Source organism: Lissotriton helveticus, chromosome 1_2 (genome assembly GCF_964261635.1).
Source record: "Lissotriton helveticus chromosome 1_2, aLisHel1.1, whole genome shotgun sequence".
Lineage (NCBI taxonomy): Eukaryota > Metazoa > Chordata > Amphibia > Caudata > Salamandridae > Lissotriton > Lissotriton helveticus.
The window spans coordinates 285,127,241-285,136,705 of NC_136058.1; the positions used below are offsets into that span (position 1 = coordinate 285,127,241).

Consider the following 9,465-nt stretch of genomic DNA (forward strand, 5'->3'; position numbering starts at 1 on the left):
ATTCACCTACTCAACGTGTTGGCTACCATCACTTCAATTTGGCGACGAGGGAAACCGGCGTTTGGACGTCTTTACGGACCAATTTGTTAAAGGAAAAATTCGAAGGACTTTAATATTTAAAGGGTGAAGAAATCGAAGCGGATTTGAACTAGAGACTTCCGTGAGTTAAAAATTTTCTCTTTCGTTTTTACGTTGCCACCACCTGCCGACTACGTGTTAATAGATATGTTTCTATGAGCACGGCGTTACTTTAAACAACCGTTACAAACAGCGCTTACCTGCATCATTTCAACTGTGCCTGCCATTCTATTGCGTGTGCCAGCTACGAAGAACACTGCGCGCGTCACTTCAGCCTGCCATTCCATTGCGTGCGCCGACTGCGAAGAAGACTTATCACGTCACCTCAGCACCCGACGTCAGACGCAGGTCACGCAGCGTGACCCCAACGTGGCGGCCATTTTGCGGGTTTTGTTTACATCAGGTACATCGAGAAGAAACCGAGAATGACGCGCTCCGGAATGAAAGTCTAGTTGCGTGGTGCAACGCGAAAGAGATAAAACTCTCACTCTAAGAGGATAAATTCACAGTAGGTGGAACAAACATCTTTTATAAGAAACTATTTTTTTTCCTTGTGGAGCATTATAACAGATGAGGAAGTCGGGAGAAAGTTGTTATTATTAATTTAAACTGCACCTTACAGTGTATGGAAGAAGGTGATTCCAGTGTAAGTACCGTAGCTAAGGACATGGCACAACAAAATTTTTCGATTAGTCCTCCAGAACCATTTTGGGTTAGAGGTACCCAACCTAGTTTAAAGTGGATAGAATGGAAAGAATACTTCGTTAATTATTTGGAGGCTGTTGATGAAACTAAGAAAATGAAGCCTGAGCAGAAAAAGAGACTTTTATTACATTCCTTAGGTCCCGTGGGTTTAAAAACATTTTCTAGAATGAGTAAGTCCGATGACTCTGGTCTAAATGAGTTTGAAAATGCGATAAAAAATATGGACAAATATTTTGCACCCAAGGTATGCATTGGAGTCATAAGGCACAAATTTTTTCAAAGAAAACAAACTAAAGAGGAAACTGTAGATGAATGGATGGATGACCTCAAAAAATTAGCCATCGATTGTAAATTTGACAATTTGCATGATGACCTTATACGTGATCAGTTGGTGATGCACAACAACAACACTACCCTACAAGATCGTTTATGGGTTAATGGTGATGCACCTCTTGATGATATAGTTGCCATCATGAGAAAATCTGAAATGTCAGGGAGGTGTGCCACGGTGGTAAACGAGACTGAGAAAGAGTTGTCCAAGGCTTCGGGAACTATTTGTAAAATTCAGGCTTCCAATAAGAATTTTCGTCAGCAGCAACAACAAGGGAGATGGTCTGGTCAGCCTACAAGAGTTCAGAACAAAAACATGGAAGATAGAAGATGCTATAGATGTGATAGTAAAGAGCATCTAGCATATAGTAGAATGTGTCCAGCGTTAAAAAAAAAATGTGGTATTTGTGGACTTTTAGGTCATTTTAGCAAGATGTGTCGCAGACGCAGTAATGTGAAATATGTGTATGAGGATGAGGATGAGAGTGTGGAGGAAATGGGAGCTGAGGATGATTGTTGCATAAAAAGTATTCGGGGAAACTACGTTATCAACATCTCTGAGGATTCGCTAAAAGGAAAACCTATTTGTGAGATATCTCTTGGGGGGGTAGTCATAAGTGTGTATGCGGACTCTGGTTCCCCTTACACGATTATAAATGAAGAAGTCTGGCGGAAGAAGTTTGTGAATAAGATTGGTGAACAATTATATCCATCAGATGTTTGCCCAATCAGTTTCACGGGTAATAGAATTGGTATGATTGGTTTTAGATGGCTTACCTTTTTGTTTAAAGGCAGATCCACAAGAGCGAAGCTGTATGTAGCAAAGATAGGACCATCGGTGTTAGGGTGGTTCGATCAGAAAAAATTACACATTATTTTAGACCCTAATTCTAAAGACAAAGTATTGATTTTAGATGACTGCAGTAAAATGGGAGAAACTTTGTCTGAAAGCTTTCCTAAAGTGTTTAGCAAGGAATTAGGTGTTCTGAAGGAGTTTGAACATAAGATAATTTTAAAAGCTGACGCACAACCCAAAGTTCACAAGGTGAGACCCATTCCTATACTTATAAGAGAAGAAGTTAAAAAGGAGATTCAGGGACTACTTACTAAGGGCATTATAGAGGAAGTTGAGACATCAGAATGGATTTCGCCGATTGTGGTTGCCCGGAAACCCAACGGAAAAATCCGTCTATGCATTGATTTGCGCCACTTAAACAACAATATCGTGGTTGAAAAATTCCCCCTTCCCAAAATCAATGAAATGGTATCTTCCCTTAAAGGTGCTACGTAGTTTTCCACGGTTGACCTCTCTGCCGCTTACCACCAGGTGATGTTGGATCCTGACTCTAAGAATCTTACGGCGTTCATAACACCGTTTGGTTGTTACCAATTCAGGCGTATGCCTTTTGGGTTGGCTTCAGCCGCTGCTGTTTTCCAGCGGTTGATGCACAGACTTTTTGGAGACATGGAAAATATCTCTTTCTTTCAGGATGATATTCTCATCGCGGCTAAAGACAAAGAGAACCATGACCTTAAGTTAAAACAAGTTTTGGAAACCTTACAGTCAGCTGGTCTGACTGTAGAGTTATCCAAATGCAAATTCAGTCAAAGAAGTGTTTCGTATTTGGGACATATTATAAGTGAGGAAGGAGTTGAACCCAAACCAACATTAGTTGAGAATATAGTTAAATTCTCCGCACCTGTTTCAAAAGATGAGGTAAGAGCATTCCTTGGCATGGCCGAGTATTGTGCCAAATTTATAAAAAATTTTGCTGCAAAAGTTTATAATATGCGTGCTCTTTTGAAAAAGAACACTAAGTTCATATGGAGTGAGTTATGTGAAGGAGAATTTAAGTTAATCAAGAATGAACTACAAAAAGTAAATGCTCTTGCCAGTTTTGACCCCAATTTGGATTGTTTGTTAACAACTGATGCAAGTGACAAGGGTTTGGGTGCTGTATTGTCACAACAGGATGAGGAGGGTAAAGAAAAAGTGATTTTGTTTGCTTCTAGAGCACTTTCCCCTGCAGAAAGTAGGTACCCTATTATCGAAAGAGAAGCCCTTGCATGTGCGTGGGCGTTGGAACATTTCCGAGCATTTGTTTGGGGGAAGCCTGTGACAATTCGCACTGACCATAAACCGTTGATCCGCATTTTATCATGTGAAGGCATTTCTGGTGCGTCTGCAAGATTAGCCAGATTATCGATGCGGATGAAAGAATATATATATAAAATGGTTTACCTACCTGGAAGAGATAACCGCATTGCCGATTGTTTGTCGAGGCTTCCACCTCCTCTTGAAAAATGTGAAGATGATCCCTGGAGTGAATACTGTGTGGCTTTAGTGCATGATTGTGGTGAACCTGCCATAAGTAAAACAGAATGGTTGGTGGAACAGGAAAAAGACTCTGTTTTAAAAAATGTTTTAGAATATATTTGCAAGGGCTGGCCCAAGGAAAAGAGTGTTCCTGGTTTGAATGCTTTTTGGCAAATCCGCATGGAGTTGTCCTCTGAAAATGATATGCTTTTTAGAGGTGATAGAATTGTTCCACCCATGTCATTAAGAAAGAAAATTCTGCAACTTTGTCATGAGGGGCATTTTGGAATCGTGAGGACCAAATCAATTGTTAAGGGGATGTTTTGGTGGCCAGGAGTGGATAGCGAAGTCGAGGAGTTTGTCAAGAAATGTGAGGTTTGCAGGTCCGCTGACAAAACTCTCAGGACATTTAAGCCCAAGATGAGTGATGGTTTAATTCCTAGCTTTCCTTGGGACACCATCGCCGTTGATATTTTTGGGCCTGTTGGGGACTCTAAAGAATATGGTTTAGTAGCAATTGATCTTTTTTCCAAATGGCCTATTGTCAAAATTGTTGAAAAGGTGGACACTCAAACAGTACTTAGATTTTTGGATAAAATATTCTTGGTGGAAGGGTTACCGAGTTGCGTGCTATCTGATAATGGTGTCCAATTTACGTCCAGGCAAGCTAAGGAGTATTTCGACAGGTGTGGAATCAAACATAAGACAACTGCGTTGTATAACCCTAGTGGGAATGGCACTGTTGAAAGGTTCAACAGAGTAGTTAAAGGTGTCATTCAGGCCTCGGTGCATAGTGGACTAGATTGGAGAATACAAATACAAAAAGCAGTTTGGTCATATAGAGTTACGGTGCAGAACAGCACTGGTTTGTCCCCGTTCACAATGATGAGAGGCAGAACAGCTAGATGTAAATTTAATCCTGGTTGGCTTTTTGATGGGAAAATAGCGTGTTGGTCTCCAGTAGATGTCAAAGATAAGTTGCTGTCCAATCATGAGAAGAGTAAAGAATTTTATGACTCTCATCACAACACCAAGGATGTTTCTGTTAAGGTTGGAGATTGGGTAAGAGTTAAAAAACCTTTTAGGGTACCTAAGGGTATGAGTCGTTTTGAACCACCATGTAAAGTAGCTGAAGTTTTAAGAAATTCTGTAAGACTGGAGGATGGAAGAGTATGGAATCTTAAAAATATTGCCTTTAACCCTGACCAGAACTGCATAGAAGTACTTCCTGACTCTGATGTCAACAGTTTTGATTGGGTGGAGGATCAATTTGAGAATAGTCATGTTCAGTCTCAGCTTAGTAATGATTTTGCGTCTGTTTCTTTTGAGCCTAGGCAATCCAGCTTTCCTTTAAATATTGAAGGGGGAGTGGGTGAGGGTTACAGTCATGAAGTCCAGAATAACATCAATACCTCTAGCTCTACAAATTTGGACAAAAGTGTTAACCAGAATGAGACCAGTGTGTTACTCGATAAAAGAACAAGATCTATGCCCAAATGGCTTAAAGACTATACTGTGTAATATGGATGAACTCTCCTTTTGTTTTTTTATTTCCTTACCACTTAATTTTTTATGTTCAATTTTTCTTTATTGTATAGGGGGGGGATGTGTTATGTTGTTATTCCTTTAAGTTCACGTGGGTAGAACGTTAGAATGCAATGGTAGGATGGTTCCATGTGGAACGTGAGAGAGATTGAAGGAGTTGCTGAGAGAAGGACATCGTTTCCCTGGCTCTCATCTGTTATATTTATTATAACTTAAATAAATACTACATTCACCTACTCAACGTGTTGGCTACCATCACTTCATCCTGGTAGAAACATAATAAAGTTGGACGGACTGATGAGAGCAGCTAGTTGTTGGGCGGAAAAAGAGCTCCTCGACGTGCGTGAGACGACTTTATCGTCATTCTGTCAAGGCCGACATTTTACCCCAATCTGTCATGGCCGCTTGTTAGCAAGATATCTTCCCGGTTTTACGTCTTTCAACCCGATCCAGCATGGACGCCACGCCTCTCATTCCAGTGACGTCCAAACCAATGGCGAGCCATTCTAAACCAGTGAGGTGTTTGGTTTGTCGGATCTCAAGCAGGGCGTGGCCGCAGTACTAATATTTGCATATTTTCTGTGCTATGCCATAGACTTCTTTTCTTTGTTAAATTGTCAATATTAACTTCTTTTAGTACCCTCAGATCTTTTACACCTTTCCATCTCACTCAAAAAGTAATATATTACATAGGACCTATTAAAAGTAGGTACTTCTTAGCCCTACTCCGTGAAATTGCACTTTTAAGTGTAGAATATTGCTCTTTACTATTTGTCTAGAAGGTTTTTCTTAAAGAGAAGCCGCCAGTTCATTGTAAATGTAAGATTTGGGGAACGGTTTATGTTCTAATCTTGAAGAAACGGAACGCTGACAAATAATATCGTGATACTCGTTATTTTGTGAAGTGGGACTTGCTGCTAAATAGAATCCTGTGTGAGAAGTTGTCTCTCCAGCGATAAATAAATGATTGCAACGAGCTAAAAGTTCAACTAAACAGACTTGCACAGTGTAAAGTAGCGGTCCTGGGCCCACTGGCTAAAGAGACACTGACACTAGTGACATCACAGTCGAGGTGCGAAATATGGATTCCGCAAGGGAAGGCCGAGGCCGAGTAACAAGTTAATAAACGTCTCTGGAGGAGCAGGAAGAAGTGCAGTACCACTGGCAGCCCCCAGAGGTCCCTGTAGAGTCTGAGTAGGGCTGCACGGATACAGTATCGCAGGCTGTCCCCAGAGGTCCCTGTAGTCTGCATCGGCGCTGAGAGGGTGCAGTGTCGCAGGCTGTCCCCAGAGGTCCCTGTAGAGTCTGCACTATCGCCGGGTGTGAAAGGGTGCAGTACTGCAGGCTGTCCCCAGAGGTCCCTGCACTGTCGCCAGGTGTGAACGAGTGCAGTACCGCAGGTCCCTTTAGAGTTCTATAGCAGCAACTACACTTTTTTTTTAAATTTATTTATTTATTTGTGCGATTTTATATAGCGCGAACTTTACCCGAAGGTGTCACAGCGCTTTACATAGGACCCAGTTTCAAACATAAGGACTGAAGGTTACAAGCGGACAAAAAAATTGCACATTTTTGACTTACATAAGAACCAGTTGAAAACATACGGATTTAGGATTACATACGTTATAAAAAGGTACAAACGGAAAAAATTGCAAATGTACAAGAGATAAAGTCACACAAGGAGGAGATACAAATGGATAAATTCTAGGCATATACTAGTGATATCTCTATCTACTTAGGGAGGGGATACACATGGATATACTCTAAAAGTCACATAGGAATGGTAGAGATTACAGCGGACTCCTGCATAAACTAGTGATTAGAGTTATCTCTAGATACATAGGGAAGGGGTAAGACTGGATATACTCTAAAAGTCACATAGGAGACTAGTCATTAGAGTTATCTCTATATACATAGGAAGGAATATGACTGGATATACTCTAAGGGTCACATAGGAATGGTAGAGAGCACAAAGGTCTACTGCATACACTAGTGATTAGCGTTATCTCTATATACAAAGGGAGGGGATATGACTGGATATACTCTAAGAGTCGCATAGGAAGGGTATATGGTGCAAGGTCTAAAGCAAATACCATTGATTAGAGTTATTACAATAAGTCAAAGAGCAGAGGGGCATATTATCAAGGGGGTTTATCTCCGCTTTTTTGGCTTTAAAAGCCAAGAAAGCAGAGATAAAATTATCTCCCTATTATCTAGCTGTCGCTAACACCAGTTAGCGACAGCTAGTAGGAGATAGCGACCATCTTGGGCCCCACTTTGCATGTCAGTGATATTTATCACTAATGACATGCAAAGTGGGCGTGCCAAGATGTTAGCGACTGGAAACAGTCGCTAACATCGCTATCTCCTGTTACCAACTTTTGGAGATATTTGCGCTAAGCGCGAATATCTCCAAAAACTAACACCTGCCCTGAGCAGTTCTTAGCCATGTTATCCAATGGGAGGTGGATACCATGGCTAAGAGCATTAGCTCGGTAATGCATGAATATCGCTGACTTTTCAGCGATATTCATGCATTGCGGCCGTTTTTTATCGCATTTGCGATAAACCTTGATAATAGCAAGGTTTATCTGCGATAATTTCTGACGATGCTTAGCGTTAAAAAATTCATTGCTAAGCATCGTTAGCGATAAATATCGCTTAACGTTGGTAATATGCCCCAGAGTTCCATAAGTGTGGGTGCAGTCACAGCACAAAGGGAGGGTGGGAGGGATGCAAGGGTATGGAGAGAAGGGGAGGCAGAAAAGGGAGGAAACATTTGAGGATCATCCACGGGGAAAAGGGTTAAAGGACGAGGGAATGGGAGGAGGGCTAGAGTCCAGAGAAAACTGTCCGAAAACAGCAGCAACCTGTCGGTCAGGACAGAACAAAAGACAAGAAGTCCAGGAGAGAAGGTGGGAGTTCAGGTGGGAGATGAAGTTGGAGGCCAGCCGCAGGCGCGTCGCCATCTTGGAGAGCTTGCGGTCATCCGGCTCGGTGGGCGTGAGAGTGCGCAAGGTGGTGAAGGTGTTGGTGCGGTCACGCTGTTCGGGGCTAAAGGCAGGTCAGGCAGGTATTGCTGGGCCCTGTCGGCAATGTTGAAAGAACACAGTCCCAACCTAGGGGACAACCTGGAATCAGGCGGGGAAATCACAGGGGGAGACCACATGAAGCCCAGGCAGGTTAAGAGCAAGCCCCGCGTGGCGCCGATCTTTGCTCTGCGGTCACTGGCGGCCGCCATCTTAGGTCCAGGCAAGTTGCAAGGAGGGTGGTGCGAGGGGGAGCCGCCGCAGCACTAGGGGCCAGTTGTGCGCCCCCGCCCAGATATGTTAGCGGGAGGCTCCGCTAGGAATCAGCGAGCAGCCGGCAACCCTACCTACCGGGAGCAGCCTCCGATCGTGTGGGCATTGCGCTGGCCGCCATTTTGGTGGAGCCGTGCAGGACGAATTATGCCAGGCACTGCAGACTGCTTCTGTGAGTAGCGTTGTTGGGAGCGCACCCAGGTATGATTTTGCGGCATCTCCTGGTGCTGCATGTGTTCCGTCACCTGGCTGATGTCAGTACAGGTCGGGGCGACGCCAGGAAGCGGGCAGTATGAAAGCCCGATCGCGGAGCCTCAGCAGGACACGTCTGCCTGCTGAGGCTCCTCCTCCTCTCTGATTATCGCAATAAAGGCGATAGTATATATATATATACTAGCAGCCCGTCCCGACGTGTCCGGGTATGAATTGCTGCCGGCCAGTAGTATATTGTTTTGTAGGATTTCGTTTTGATAGCATTTCTTATCTGTGAAAAGCCTGTGAAACGCTCTGATTCACAGTGCACTGCTGATGCACTTAAGAGTGCGCGTTCAGTAGTGTGTGAACTCGAGTTGCCCTACTTTATTTTTCCTTGAAATATTATATAGCGCGAACTCGACAACATGGCATGAGCACAATTTACATTACAGAAGAACACATTCATTTGTGGTAGGCACGAGGAGACAAAGCGATTTGCCTGGAATCCCAGGATGTTGAGCTGATGCCGAGATTCGAACGTAGCTCCCCAGCTCTAAAGTTCGCAATTCTAGAACTTGTTGCGGGAGGTGTGCCTAAAAGTGTATGTCGGTGCTGGCCATCAATGAGGGAGACCTGTGCATTTTTCAAATCGGTGGTGAAAAAATATGATTATGTTGCTGGAGATGTGGGCCGCCGTGCCACCAATGTACTTACCGGGGGAGGGTAAACACCCATTATTCCGCAACTTTCTTTCCGCATACCATCACTTCGCATACTTTCATTACGAAAGTACCATGACTCCGCAATGCCATGGCATTACATTTTATATGCTTTTACCACGCATGCATTTACAACGAAATTCGTTGTAAATGCATGAATGGTAAAAGCATTTTTTTTTAATGTTTGGATAAGGTAAGTATGGGTATAGGGGTATACGTTTTGGGGTATTAAGGTATTTGTTTAGGGGTATTTGGGTATTTTAAGGGTTCAGAT

The 9,465-nt window shown here is 43.1% G+C and overlaps 1 non-coding gene across 1 annotated transcript; it reads left to right on the forward strand.

The window, feature by feature from the left end:
* The first annotated feature begins 5,727 nt into the window (after window positions 1-5,727).
* On the forward strand, window positions 5,728-5,780 carry LOC144808138 (U7 small nuclear RNA). Its single transcript, XR_013606666.1, has one exon. It is a non-coding gene; the product is annotated as a U7 small nuclear RNA (small nuclear RNA).
* Window positions 5,781-9,465: the final 3,685 nt, after the last annotated feature.